This window comes from Meles meles, chromosome 6 (genome assembly GCF_922984935.1).
Source record: "Meles meles chromosome 6, mMelMel3.1 paternal haplotype, whole genome shotgun sequence".
Taxonomy (NCBI): Eukaryota; Metazoa; Chordata; class Mammalia; order Carnivora; family Mustelidae; genus Meles; species Meles meles.
In genome coordinates, this window is record NC_060071.1 from 36,557,747 (window position 1) to 36,573,394 (window position 15,648).

Sequence of the window (15,648 nt, forward strand, 5' to 3'; positions counted from 1 at the left end):
GAGTTACCATATGACCCAACAACAACTTGGTATGTATCCAGGAAAATTGAAAATGTATGACCACACAAAAAGTTATACATAAATGTTCATAGCAGCACAATTTGTAATAGTCAAAAGTAGCCCTCATTCAACTCTCTATCAATGGAAGAATCACCCATGAATGGTGGTCTATCCATATAATGAAATAGTATTCAGCCTTTCAACGGAATGAGGTACCAATCCACGCTAGAGTGTGGGTGAATCTTGAAAACACTGTTTTAAGTGAAAAAGCCAGACCAAAAAGGCCACTGTGTTCTGTGATTTCATTTGTATGGAATGTCCACAGTGGGCGGGTCCACAGAGGTGGACCTCGGATTGGTGCTTGCCAGGGCGTAGGGGAGGGGAGAAGGGGCGGGGCTGCTAATGGGTACAAGGGCTTCTCTTTGGGCTGATAAAGATGTTTTGGAGTTAGAGGTGAGAGTTGCACAACTTTGTGGATATAGGAGAAACCACTTAGAAAGGGTGAATTTTATGGTATGTGAATATTTCAATGAAAAAAAAAAAATTGCTCCTGGAAGGAACGGAGGGGTCCTTGAAGCCATCCCCATGCCTTGTCCTCACCCATCCTAGTGCATTTGGCCATTGCATTCTTTCAGATTTTTTTTTTTAAGATTTTATTTATTTATTTGACAGACAGAGATCACAAGTTGGCAGAGAGGCAGACAGAGACAGAGGAGGAAGCAGGATCCCCGCTGAGCAGAGAGCTGGATGCGGGGCTTGATCCCAGGACACTGGGATCATGACCTGAGCTGAAGGCAGAGCCTTTAACCCACTGAGCCACCCAGGCCCCCTTTCAGATCATTTTATCATGAAGGTTGGAAAGCCCCAGGGGATTAAAATGCTGGGGGAGTGGTATTTCCAGTGGCCACAGTCTGGACAGGGGTTCTGCTGGCATTGGGGAGCTCGGGAAGAGCCCGGATGCTAGATATTTTGCAGTTCCTCAGCCCATCTCACAATGAAGAATTGTCTTGCATTCCACATGACTTTAGAACGTCTCTCCAGACATTGATGGAGATGATTATCTGAGCTAAAAACTAAACTCTGATTTACATAATAAACACCAAATATATTTGCAAGGCTTTACTATACACTGTGTTTCCATGGAATACTACTACCATGCAAATGGGAAGAGCTCACAATATCTCCTGGTTAATGTCAGTAATTTATCTCGGAAAATGAGCTGTTCCGTGAAAATGCTTCTGGGAACATCTTTTCCTCTCCTTTCCTTCTGTTTATGTTCTTTCTATTATTTTTGAAGGGGGAATATTTTATTTGTACCTGTCAACCCCAATCCCAACCAATATCCTAGATCTAACTGTAAAATATGGTACAATGCTTCTATAGTCAAGAAACAATCATGTGGGATTGGCAAATCCTTCAAGGTCAGCTTCTTGGTCACCCCGTAATTTAATATGGACAGTCACAAGCAGTTGCCTCACATAGGAATCCGGCCTCTCTTGGGGCCGGTGACAGCCAAGAGGCACCCCACTTTGTTGCTGCTTTCATGTTTTTCTTTTCTTTTCTTTTTTAAAGATTTTTATTTATTTATTTGACAGACAGAGATCATAAGTAGGCAGACAGGCAGTCAGAGAGAGAGGGGGAAGCAGGCTCCCGGCCGAGCAGAGAGCCCGATGTGGGGTTCGATCCCAGGACCCTGGGATCATGACCTGAGCCGAAGGCAGAGGCCTTAACCCACTGAGCCACCCAGGTGCCCCTCTTTTCTTTTTTTTTAAAGATTTTTATTTACTTACTTGAGATAGAATGAGAAAGAGAGAGAGAAAGAGCACAAGCACGGGGAGCAACAGACAGAGGGAGAAGCAGACTCCCTGCTGAGCAAGGATCTGGAGCAGGGCTCCATCGCAGGACTCCAAGATCCGAAGGCAGCTGCTCAACCGACTGAGCCCCCCAGGCACCCCAGCTGCTCTCAGGTTTTTCAAAACACAACTTGATCTGCACCTTCTACAACTTGTATTTGGAGTGTGTCTTGATTCTTTTCCCACACCCTGTTTTGCTAAAAAATGTTGCATTGAATTTGGGGGACACATACATACACTACCACCTCCCACCTCCCATAAAACCCAGTCAAAAAGCAGGGTATTAAAGATACACGGTATTAAAAGTACGATAAAGAAGTGATCTACAGGGAGAATGTTAACTGGGAGGTGGTTTGTCAGGCAGACCTGAACTTGATTTTCTCTGGGTACTGGAAGGGGGGCACATAATCCTTTGATTGGGGCTTGGAGAATGTCCATCCTTCCTTAGTTCACAGGAAAGAGACAAAGAGGCCTGGGATTTGTGAAGGGTCACCTAGTACCTACCCATGGCCAAACTTGGGTGGGAGTGCCCAGGCAGTGGTTCTGAGCTCTACACCGGGAACTCAGGCTGCACTGGAACGGCTCGTGAAAATATAGGTCACCAGATAGGTTCGGTGGAGTGGCCACTTAGCCTTTGAGCAAGCAATTTCCAAACAAAAAGTAAGTCATTATCATGTTGTCCCTGCCGTTGGAAAGTAAAGGTCAATGCATTCTTGGTAAACATGCCAACTGGCTATGAACAGAAGTCAACATGGGGACCAGAGTGGGTGTCCAAACGTGGTCAAGTCGGGGGTGTGGCAGCTGAGCAGAGAGGCTGGGGGTTTGGGACCCAGCCATCTGCAAAGCCCATCGGTGTGCGTGTTGTTAGATGCAAGACGGATTTGCCTCTGTTCTGTCTTCCGGAGCCTTCTACAGAACCTCATGAGATGAGTCTCAGAACACGCTGCTGGAGAAGAAGGGGTACGGCTTATTTAGCCCCCTCTGGTCCAGGGTTGCCCATGGGGTGTTCCTGGGTTGCACCAAGGGGGTTCCTGTGGACATCTCGCCATCCTGGTAGGATGGGAAGGGGAGAGCGGGGAGGAGCCAAGCGGGACTCAGGCAGGCACACTTTCACAAAACTGAGCAAAGCTGGGGTGCATCTGGTGGCCATGGGGCCAGCTGGGCTCAGAAATGCAGCTGAGGGTCTGCAGTGATGCCCGAGGTGTAAGTTGCCGAGAGGAATGAGCACGGAGCAAATTAGCAGCAGTGGGAGACTGCGAATTCCGGGACGCCCACGAGGCCCAGACGGTGTGCAGTGCAATGGTGGGAGACACAAGGAGGAACTCACTCCAGTGCCTGAAAGGTGCCGCGTCCTGTCCTGCCCTGAGGTCTCCGCACAGTCTGTTCCTCCGGCCTGGTGTGCTCTTCCCACCCCACCTTCCTCGACTCCTTGCTTCTGCTCCTCTGATGCCAGACAACACTGCCCTGACCAAGCTGGTGCTCTCTGGGCTGGGCTTGGAAAGAACCTTATTGAAATGGGGTCTCCGCAACACTATCAGTATTTAAAACGTTGTATTTATTTATGTGTCTATTTCACAAGGTGTTTCCTTTCTGGGACTGTAATCTTCAAGCAAGGTCCTGGCATGCCCCGAAACGGGAAGTGTTAACCCTTTGGCCACCCTGCTCCCGCAGGGCTCCCGCTTCCTGCCTTCAGTGCCCCACCTTCTCTGGGTTCTGGGCCCTCACCCCTCTGTGTGTAGGCCAGGTTCCCTGAAGGGCCTTCTCCACATATCCCTAGGGCCATATCCTATTGAATTGGCAACTTTTGGCCTAAATGTGATCTCCTTCAGAGGGCTTCCTTATGTTACTGTCCCCAGGTTGGAAAAAAAAAAATTCACCTCTCTCCCTCTTCCTCTACCCCTGCACCGCGCCCCCCCCCCACCACGCTCTTTCTGTCCCCACCCCCCAGAGCTTGCAGCCAGCTTGCCTTAACTGTGAATTTCCCTTGGGTGCACCTTGAGGGCAGGAGACGGGCCACATACAATTTTGTGTCACCTCCCACCCCCACTGCCATGTCTGGCGTGAACACATGTGACTCAAATGGACGCCAGAGCCCCTGGAAACCTGAATGACACAGACAGAAACTCTTATTTCAGCCCCCGGGGAATGCAAAGCCTCTAAGATGCAAATTTCTGCAAACTGTCCCCACCCACTTTGGCTCCACACTCCTGCCTCTGTGAGAGCTACTTCTCTGCTGCTCTCTTATTTACTCCCTGGAGCCCACCCAAACTTCGGGCTAGGTCTTTCTCTTTGGTCTCCTGCTCCAAAGTCCCTGGGGCAGCAGGAACCTTACTGAAGACACAGGCGGTATCTCACTGGACTTGGGACAGTGCGAACTTCGGTTAAGGTTACATGTTATACATCTTACTTTTTTGTTTAAAGTTCCGCCAGCCTTCTTGCTATTGGCTACTCCCCTCTGGCCCCCTACCCTCTGGGCCCAGGCCCTCTCACTCTGGAGCAAACAAATCCACGTTGCTCCCATTCCAGGCTGGCTGTGCTAGCAAGGTCAAGGCCAGGTGGATGGTCAGCAAACCAGCCGTCTGTCTGTTAACGCAGTCCGGCCTCAGATGAAATGGAGGCTTAAGTGGGACCCTGGAGGCCCCTCCATGGTCCTTTCGGGATTCTAAAAGCCCCAGTCTTGTTAGGTCTGGCCTCCCTCCCTCTCCCCGCCCAAGGGGCTGTCTCTCTCCTGGAGTCAGCTCCAGCAGGGCCTGGCGTGGCTTCATCCCGTGGCTTGCAGTCAGATCCCAAACAAACCGCCTTTCTGAGAGAGACAAATACCCTGGAACCCACTAATCTCCTCCTCTGGCGGTATCATGTTGCTCTCTGCGATCTTAATCTCCCCTGGCAGGCCATGCTGGAAAAAGCATCCAGGGGAAACCGGATCTTTCCAAGCAAAGCCTGGGCTGTCCTCCCCACCCCCTCCCCCGTCCCCTTGCCCCTGGGTGTGCCCTGCCAGGCCCGGCCCGCAGCCCCACAGTAGAAAGCTCCCCAGAGTTCCACGCTGTCCCTGCTTCTGTCTCTAGTCCCTGGGACTTCCATGAAGGGTCTCCCGCTGACGCCTCCTCTGTGGGCAAGAGGAGGTGTGCTGAGGAGGAGGGAAGGACTGGGTTTTGAGAGCAGAGTAGCTGGGTTTGCACTCCCACGCCGTCAACAGGGGTAGGTCATCACGAAGCTGGCTCTGTGACCTCCGGTGAGCCTTCCAACCATTTTGGGCCTCAGTGTGCTCACCTGGAACTTGGGTATAATGACAGTGCTGTAGCCTCACAAAGCATCCGGGGCTCTAAGTCACAGCAGGTTTGGAACACACTCCGTGAACTTGAAGTAGCCCTTCAGTTGCTCATTGTTAATGGTCCGGACTTGGCTATGTGACCTTGGGAAAGTCATTCCCCTCTTTGGGCCTCCGTTTCCTAATATGTAAAGTGAAGGGGGCAGAAAGCTGAGCTCAAGGAGGGTCTTTCCCTTGGACTACACCGTGTTGTAAGTTTCGTGTCAATTTTCTTAGGTCATCACTCAATTAAGCTCAAACATATATAAGAAAATGCACTGTTCTGAAGAGCAATTAATATCCAATAAAATGGGTTTTGACAACGTGTCCATCACAATCACAATTCACATCCTTCTCCCCATAAAGTTTTCTCATGTTCCTTCAGAGTCACCTGCCCTCTGCTCCTGGAGCTAGAATGTCGCATGATGGTGTCCTACAGATGAACTCTGTTGTGTCTGGTTTCTTCCAGAAGCCGGTGGGACGTCTGTGAGATTCACACAAGCTGTTTGTGTATCCGTTTGCTTGTGCCTTTGTGATGCTGAGGAGGATTGCACGGGGTGGGGGGGGGGGACCACAATTTGTTCATGCATTTGTCTGCCCTTGGACATGCGGGCCATTTTTTTTTTTTCCAGTTTTTGGCTATTATGAATAAAAGCTCCCCTGAACATCCATGTACAGGTTTTTGTTTGAGCATAGGGCTTCATTTCTCTAGAATAAATGAAATGCCAGGGAGGGCGACTGCCCAGTCATGTGCAAAGTGCGTGTTTAGCTTCGCAAGACGCAGCCAAACTGTTTTCCCACCAGAAGTGCACGAAAACTGCCAGTTGCACCAAGTTCTCCTCGGCCCCTGATACTGTCTTTCCGGGTTCCTTCCTCCTGCTGGCCTTGAGTGCCTGTCACTGCCCGGGACCACAGCTGGCCCATGCCCCTTGTCCTCCCTGCGCTCCCACCTTCTCCAACCCATGCTCAGACCTGGCCTAAGCCACCAGCCTGCGGGGAGGGGGCTCCGGGGAGACAGAAGCTCTCCAGCTCCGAGGAGACCTGTCTGGAGGTGGGATTTCAGGTGCAGCCTTTCCATTCAGCCAAGTAGATTGCCTGGGGCCTTTCAGGATCACTGGCTTCCTCGGGGCCAAGAATTTTGTTTTGCTCATTTGAATGGTTCCTTTCTATGGATTCAGGTCTAGGCTCCCGTATCAACTTCTTGGAGAGGGCTTTCCTGGTCACTGGCCCCAGAACCAGATTCTGTGGGGCCTGCCTGAAGCTTATTTAATTTTTGAGAGTGCTCTTTAGGAAAAACATCCCTGACTGGGGATAAGAAATTTGGTAGGGCAGTATCTAGAATGGGAATAGAGGGGCACCTGGGTGGCTCAGTGGGTTAAAGCCTCTGCCTTCGGCTCAGGTCATGATCCCAGGGTCCTGGGATCAAGCCCCACATCGGGCTCTCTGCTCAGGAGGGAGCCTGCTTCCTCCTCTCTCTCTCTCTGCCTGCCTCTCCGCCTACTTGTAATTTCTGTCTTTCAAAAAAAAAAAAAAAAAATCTAGAATGGGAATAGGAACGGACCCGACCACGTAAAAAGCCTTGAAGCATAAGCCCTATTAATTTTGCAGTGAGTCCGTATCTACTGTTCCCACTGAATGAAACGGGTACCCTGTCTCTCTAGGCCACCCTGTGCCTTGGTTTCCTTTTTTTTTGGACGTTGTCCATGATGTCACACTCTATCTCCTTGTTCACTGTTCTCCCCCCACCCCACCGGAATGTACTCTTGTGAGGACGAGGGTCTGGGGGTTCACTCCTGTGAACCAGAGCCCACAACAGTGCCTGGTACATGGTGAACACTCAACAAATATTGATGAAACCAAGAAATAAAAGCTTTCCAAGGGCTGCTGCCTTTCTACTCATGTGAGACGGGGTTTTTAAAAGTGAATCATCATATAGAAAAATGGGAGACTCGTACTGGCGGTGCACAGAGCATTGTCGGCCAATGCCGAGTCCCGGCCAGGCACTCTCCACGCATTGTCGTCTTAAAGACTCTCACAGCAACCCTTGAAAAGGGAGGTGGTCACCATTGTCCCCATTTGGGGGGAAACTGAGGCACAGCGGGATGAAGTCATTTGACCAAGCATCCCATGGCCTGTGAATAGGTGGCTGGGAATGTCCACCCGGGTTTGCCCTTTCTTGTGCTCCACAGTCCCTCTGGGCAAGGCCCCTCTCCAAACTCTGAGCCCCTCAGAGTTCTTCACTCCATGTTCTGAGAGGAGGGAGGGGTGTCCAAGGCTGGAGTACTCAGACCCAAACCCAGGGTGAGCAAAGTTCCAGGCCTGGAGGGGAGGGAGGGTCGTGTCCTTTGGGCGGCCTGCAGGGAGGGAAAAGAGTTCGGTGTACCTCCCAGCCAATGGCCATGTCCTTGTCAGCTTGAACTGGGCCAGCCTGGAAGGGAACTTTGTTTGCTGTTAAACAAAGGCACAGGGACTGGGTCCCAAAGAGGGTGAGTTTTGAGCTGCTTCCAGGACTTGATTTAATTTAAAGAGACTAAGGAGAGTACTGGGAGCCCAGCACTACTTCCTGCCCAGATGCCAGAAATTCCACCAGTTCCCACCCCTGAGATCTTGTGTGAGCAGCGGCACCTGCCTGAGTCAACACGTCCTCCTTTCCTCCTGTAGACTGGGGCACGAAACACTCACTTCCCAGCTTGACATGAGGATTAATTAAAGTTACGGCATATGAAAGCATTCAACACCTGTGAATTTGCTCTCCTCCCTGGCTTTTAGAAAAAGATCTCGAACTTCTGGCTAATGTCCGTCTGGTAACCCTTCATTCCCCAGCTGGAAACACTGACCTTTGGTCCAAGATCAGGATCAGATGTCATCTTCATCCCAGGGTCATTGTTTGAGTCACAAGCAGCCTTTTATGTAGCACCTACTATGTGCCCGGCACTGCTCATCCGTCATTTCTCTTCTTCCCCATGACCCTGCAAAGTCAAGTTGTTTCCTTTTAAAAACATTTTATTTATTTATTAAAAAATTTTATTTATTTATTTGATACACAGAGAGAGATCACAAGTAGGTAGAACGGCAGACAGCGAGACAGGGAGAAGCAGGTTCCCCACCAAGCCGGGAGCCCCATGCAGAACTTGATCCCAGGTGCCCTCAGAATCAAGTCCCTTATTCCCATTTTGCTGACAGAGAGATAGAGCCCCCTCGGATAATAAGCATCGTAGCGGAAATGAGGAGCGTGGGTCTCGTGTCACTTCCCAGGTCACTTCTCTCCCGTCTTCCTCCCTACTCTTGATTCCAACCCCAGAATGCTATACTGCTTGACTTGAAAAATCATCTAATATTTACTTACTGAGTGCCTACTCTCACCGTGTGGGGGCAGGGCTGGCCTCATCCTTGCCTTCAAGGAGCCCAGAGGGTAGCTGAGGACAGGGGCGGGGAGGGAGGGATTCTAAGATCAAGTGGCCAGTGTGTGGCCGGGCGCTGCACCCAGTGGGGACAGTGATCAGCACGGGACCCAGCAATGCACCGCCGGTGTCGTGTTGGCGTGCACGTGCGTGTGCACACACACAGTGGGACATGCTTGTGACAAAGGGAGACGAGATGCAGTTGCTGCCTGCTGGGGTCATACAGTGCCCCCGATTGCACTGAGTCTTAATTTCCACTTTCAATGAGGCACTTTTAATTTCATCATTCCAACGAGAGCTATTTTTTGTAAATTGAGGTATCATGACATACATTATATTAGTTTCAGGTATACACGGTGATTTAACATTTGTGATCCAAATGATCACAATAAGACTCGTTAACAACCGTCACCATACATAGTTACAGAATTTCTTTTTCTTATGATGAGAACTTTAAAGATTTACTCTCGTAGCGACTTTCACACATGCCGCCCAGTGTTCCTAGCGATTGTCGCCGTGCTGGACGTTACAATCCCAGGACTTGTTTATTTTAGAGCTGGAAGTTTGAACCTTTTGACCCCCTTCTCCCACTTTGCTCCCCACGCCCTACCCCTGCCTCTGGTAATGGCAAATCTGTTCTGTGTATCTATGAGCTTGGTTTTTGTTTATTAATTTTTTTAAAAATGAGGGCTTTGATACCAGCATGGGGTAATAGGCTGGAGGTTATTGAGAACAATTTAGCACCTTTTTTTTTTTTTTACTAAGAGGCAAAATGTTTACAACGGAAGTCCTTACTTATTTAACAAGCAGACTTCAAAAAATATGCATATAGTTTTAACTTATTATTTGAATTTGAAAAATATACATTAATAATAGAGAAAATAGAATAAGGAATCCCCTACGTATCCAGAACATAATCTCAATGGTTATTAACATTTGGTCATTTCTTGAAGAAATGGATTCTTGGGGCGCCTGGATGGCTCGGTTGGCTAAGCAGCTGACTCCTGATTTCGGCTGGGGTCATCATCTTAGGGTTGTGAAATTGAGCCCCGAGTTGGACTCTGCTCTCAGTGGGGAGTCTGCTTAAGATTCTCTCCCTCTCCCTCCGCTCTCCCCCAATAAATAAATAAATCTTAAAAAAAGAAGAAATGGATTGTTGATGAGTGAAATAAATTAGACTTTTGCCAAACATTCAATGTCATTCATTGCATGCCTATTGCTTTTCTCTGATGAAAGAAGTAAGCACAATTTCGGAAATCTATCCCGAGTTGACTGAAGAAGTTACAGAGACACACACAGCTTGCCTGCCTGTGGGGCTCTAAGGGTGCCTGGTAGAGAATTCAGATTCTTAGGCTGTGGAGAATCTGGGCAGGAGAATATCTCACTAGTCCGTCTCGTGCAGACCTGACACCCTGTGGTTCTCTTATCTGCAGAGAGAAAAAGCCCATTTATAACTTCTTTGCTCGGGTCTTAAATGTGGTGGCAAACATTCAGGAATGTGTCTGTTTGGAGCTCATAGCCCGGGGAGATTCATTTAGAAAACAAGGCCTCCTTGTCTCCTGTTCTGACTCCGGGGACATGTTTAATGAATTGCCCTCAAACCCGAACTGGCTCCAGCCTAACCCGCAAGCAGCTGCCCTACCCCGAGACCAATCCCAAACCTGGGGGTTTGAAAAGTAACCCTTAGCTCTGCACCCATTAGCTGTGTGGTCTTGAGAAAGTTGCTATCCCTCTCTGGGCCTTCACTGCCCCATCTGCAGATGGACTTTCACCTGGGTTAACTCTGTGGCCTCTGTAACTGAGTGACCATGGGCTGTGGCCAGGTGCAGGGCAAGGGTGTTAAACACCACGTGGGACATGGTCGGTGTGCCACGTATCCATTTATGGCGGAGGGCTTGGGTGTACTCTGAAAAGGTGAATGGCTTTTTTGTTTTGCTGGGTGGTATGCAGTTAATAAGAGTGATGCAGGTGTCCGCTGAAGGCACCTAAGATCTAGGTCAGCGCGTCTTAGATCCCCATCCGGAAGCCTCACCACCTCTCCAAAGAATTCCACAGGTCCCTAAGGGACCCCATCCTCTCAAGGTGCAGATCCAGGGACCCTCTTGCTCTTTTACCCCCATGACCCATCGTTCCGTCTCCACTCCCGAGAAAGATCCACACACACGAAAGTCCGGGAACGTGCAGACTCTCCCACCCACTCAGGAAAGGGTCACACCAAGCATCACCCAGCTGTGACTTAAAATCACTCTTTCATATTTTCAAACTCTGCCTTGCTGCCTTGTCCCCAGCTGCCCAACTTTCCCCCACTGACCAGTTTCTCCCTCTCCTTTCCTTTCCTGATTCTGTCCCCCTCTGTCCTCGGGGATATCCAAATGCTTTTCCTTCTGTTCTGCACAGCAGCGCCCAGAGGCTCCAGCCCACAGGTGCGCACGCCCAAACCTGCCAGCGTGCTCGCCAGGTGAGGAGACTCCACTCCATCAATTCAAACTTCCATAAAAAAGTGTCATCATAAGGATTTTTGAAAAGCTTTACAAGGCTACAGGTCTGGCACCTCCTGCACAGGGGCAGGGAGATGGTAGTCCTCTGATTCATTCTGAATCATTGTCCATGAGGTTGGGCCCTGTGCTGTCTTTCTGACAACTTGCCCACGAGAACATTCAGTAGCCTTTGATGTCACTCCTTCCTTCCTGGCTGTGTCCAGTCTTGCTCTCCAGGTGGTCCTCCTCCCTCTGCAATCCAGGCTGCTTCTCCACCTTCTTGGCTGATGCTCGGGGGCACATGTGTGGGAAAGTGGGGGAGGACATGCGGAGTTTGGCTTTGAGTGTCTGGGGCATGGGCACCCCCTGGGTGGGGCCGGGTGAGGTTCTCTCCTACGGAAGCTCTCCCAGGATGTGCCCAGCAGGCTGGAGCTTCTGGATCTTGGGGCTCAACTGGTGAGTCTTCAGGGCTGGTCCCGGATAAACTTGGTGCAGGGATGCAGAGGAAGAAAGTAGGGAAACAGCTACGCACAGTGATGCAGCTTGACAGGGTTAGGAGGGAACAGCAGCATCCAGGCAAGGGGACCGGCCTCTGAGCTCTGTCAGGGGCTCTCCGCAGTCACCAACCTACATGGGAAGCTGAAAAGGAGATCAGTGCTGTTGCTCAGGGCTGGGCTTGGGCTCTGAGTGGGAGATGACTTGCTGTCTTTCCTACCACGAACAGAACCTGGTCTTGTGCCTGAGTGGTGGCCAGAGGGGTTACAGGAAACAGAGGAGTGGGGAATCGGGACTGTGGGTGTGTGGAGGCACGAGGATTCTTGAGCTGGGCTTTGAGTACGGATGTTTGAAGACTGATGCCCTTCGCCAGGGGCATCAACATGGATGAGAAGGGGCTGGAGAACGAAGAGCTCACTGCAGGCAGAGGGAGCAAATCCTATGACCTATGACCAAGGTGGCCGAAAAGCTGATCTGTCTGAGCAACCATGAACAATCCTTCGAGCCTGGACTGGAAAGGTTGGTGGGATGATTAGCGAGGATTTGGTGGGCTCGGCTCAGGTATTTGGGTTTTTTTTGTGGGTCACGGTCATCAGAGGGTTTTAAACAGTCAAGTGACAATGCCAAGGGTGCCTGGGAGGCTCAATCAGTTGAGCGTTTGCCTTCGGTTCAGGTCATGATCCCAGGGTCCTGGGATTGAGCCCCATGTTGGGCTCCCTGCTCAACAGGAAGTCTGCTTCTCTCTCTGCCTTTACCCTCCTCATGTTCGTGCTGTCTCTCTTTCTCAATAAATAAATAAAAATCTTTAATTAAAAAAAAAAAAAAACCTACACAGTCAGGTGTGCCTTTGGCTGCTGGATGGCTCCTGGGAAGCAATGTGGATGGAGCAAGGAGGCCCATTAGGCATCTGCTGCCTCATCCGGGCAAAAAGATGGCATAGGGGACAAATGTGAGGGGTAGTATGTATGCATCTGGTCCATTGGAACTGCTGTGTGAAATTTCCCCGTCTGGATACACCACAGCTGCAGATCTCCATTCTCCCAACGATCTTCATTGCCACTGTCTCACCATCACAAACGGGACCACAATGGACATTTTTGTACCCATCTTCTTGTGCGCCTGGAACTTTTCAGAGTGACTACCTAGAACTGGGTTTGCTGTATTGTGAGGTTTGACCATCTTCCAATCTATTAAATAGTCTTAAATTCCTCCTCAAAGGGATTGTACCCACACAGTCTCTTGTCAAAAAGCATAAAAGTGCCGTGGGCTTATGAGCGTTTTTAGTCTTACAAGATTTCGTCAATCTCATCAGTATGAAATAGAATCCTCTTGTTCCCACTTGTTGCCCTGATTATTAGGGAGATAAAGCTTATTTTTATGTGATTATTCAGCACCCTGTTTCCTTCTGTTCCTATGCCTTGCCCAATTCTGTTGGGTTGTTTTTTCCTTACTGATTTGTTGAAGTTCTTTACGTATTCTGGATACTGATCCTTTGTTATTTAAAATACCTTTTTTGGGGGGTGCCCTGGGTGCTCCGTTGGTTAAGTGTCCTACTCTTGATCTGAGCTCAGGTCTTGATCTCAGGGTTGTGAGTTCAAGCCCCTTATTGGGCTCCGTGTGGCACGGAGCCTACTTTAAAAAAAAAATGAATAAATAGGGGCGCCTGGGTGGCTCAGTGGGCTGAGCCGCTGCCTTCGGCTCAGGTCATGATCTCAGGGTCCTGGGATCGAGTCCCGCATCGGGCTCTCTGCTCAACAGGGGGCCTGCTTCCCTCTCTCTCTCTCTCTGCCTGCCTCTCTGCCTACTTGTGATCTCTTTCTGTCAAGTAAATAAAATCTTTAAAAAAAAAAAAAGAATAAATAAATAAACCAAAATACCTCTTCAATTTGTGACTTGCCTTTTCCATTTCATTTATAAAAGCCTTTGTCAGACAGAAATTTTAAATTTTAATATATTCCAACATTAAAAATTTGATAGTTTGTAGTTAATGTATCTTGATTAATTTTCTTCCCATACTGATGTTACATGGAAATTTATCTTTTTCTCCTATTTTTTCTAGAAATGTTAATTTTTTTTTCACATTTAGATCTTTATTCACCTTGGGTTGTGTGTTTGCATACAATGTGAGGAAAGGGCTCAATTTTATTTTTTTCCCTCAAACAATTAGTCATTTTCCCAGCATAATTTATAGAATAATTCATTCTTTTATTCACTATTTATCTTCATTGTTTATAGAATTCATTATGAGGATTTGCAATTCTACCTCTAGTACACATTAGCTGTGCTTACAGGTTTATGTCTGGTTTCTACAGATTCTATTGTATGGCTTGCTTATCTCTTTCTGGAGTAATACCATAGTTTTAATTACAGTAGATAGCTTTATAATAATTTCTTTCTCCAAGTTTGGCTTTCAAAATTACCTTGGCTATTGCTGGCCCTCTTTCCTCCCATATTATTTTAGAATCATCTTATCAAGTTCTGTGAGAAAATCCTTTGGGATTTTGATTGGAATGGCACTGAACTTATAGACTCGGTTTGGGGGAAATCCTTGTTTTTAATGCTACAGAGATAGTCCTTCTATGGATGCGCCATATCACTCTATTATTTGTCTCCTTTTATACCCTTCAGTACAGCTTTATATTTTTCTCCTATAGGTCTTGAGTATTTTTGTCAGATTTAATTCTAGATAACATATTTGTCATTTTAAAGAAAACACATCTGATGTTTTAACACTAAGCACCTTTGCTGCATAATTTTCAAGAACACCCTTTATTTTAAAAAAATTATTTATTTATTTGAGAGAGAGAGAGAGAGAGCACAAAAGCAGAGGGAGGGGCAGAGGGAGAGGGAGAGAATCTCAAGCAGACTCACTGCAGAGCGAGGAGCCCGACCCCGGGCTTGATCTCACCTCCCTGAGATCATGACCTGAGCCAAAACCAACTGAGCCACCCAGGCGCCCCATCCCCATTTTTTTTTAAAGGTATTTAAAAAAAAAAAGATTTATTTATTTGAGAGAGATATATGTTTGTTTTTAACATGAGCTTTGAATTAAACTATACATAGATTTGAATTTTATCACTTTTTCTTACAGTTTTTCTTCATTTTCTCTGTTGCTATGGTGAGTTACATTAGTTACTTTTTTGGAAATTAAACCTTCCTTGCATTTCCAGGATAAGCAGCACATGGCTAGGATGGATGGATGGATGGAGAGAGAGAGAGAGAGAGAGAGAGAACCATCTTTTATCTGCAGGACTGTCTAGACTAGGGGTTGTAAGGGACAAGGGCACAGTCTAGGAGACAGGTGCATTTATAGGGGGAATGGTGTTCCCTCAGCTTCTGAAAGTCTAAAGCTGGCTTTTTCTCTGCTTGTCATGTTGCGGTTGTCTCTGGCGCCCATCCATTCCATTGGGACCTCTTGTGGTGTGATGCCATCTTAACTCCACTGGCCATCTGTCCTCCTGGTCAGACCCTCTCTGTCTGGTCCTGTCTCCTGGAGGTCAGACACCTTTCCCCCTCAACCCCTTCACTGTTGCCCTTGGTAAATGCCTGTTTCTTTGTGCCAGCACAGTACCCCTAATGCAGCCCTTTCTCCTTACTCTGCTGCTAGGCAGCACTCTGTGAGCTTGCCTATAGGATTTTCAGGTGTGGGCAAGTCTTTAGGACTCTCCTAGTTCTGGAAGCCCATACAACCCCCTGGAATCCCCTCTCCTTTGGTTTGAGGTGAAGGGGAAGCACCTCTCTCAACACTCATCTCCAGAGACACCCTTCTTTCTTACAGACCTTTCCTTTCAGCAGCCAGAACTGGGTGGAGGCCCGTGCTGGCAGGACTGGTTTCATGAACCTTAGCTTGCCCCATGGAGGCCAGGCAGTTTGGCATCTTGTTGAGGAGCGGAAAAATGTTCAGCAACCACGTCTTGCTCTTGGTCTCTGGAACTTAAGCTGAGGAGGAGATGGAGAAAGTTCTATTTTCTTTTATTTATTATTTACTTATTTTTAAAGATTTTATTTGTTTATTTATTTGCGAGGAGGAGAGAGAGAATGAGTGGGGAGAGGGACAGAGGACAAACACACTCCCTTTGGAGCAGGGAGCCTGATGCGTAACTTGATCCCAGGAC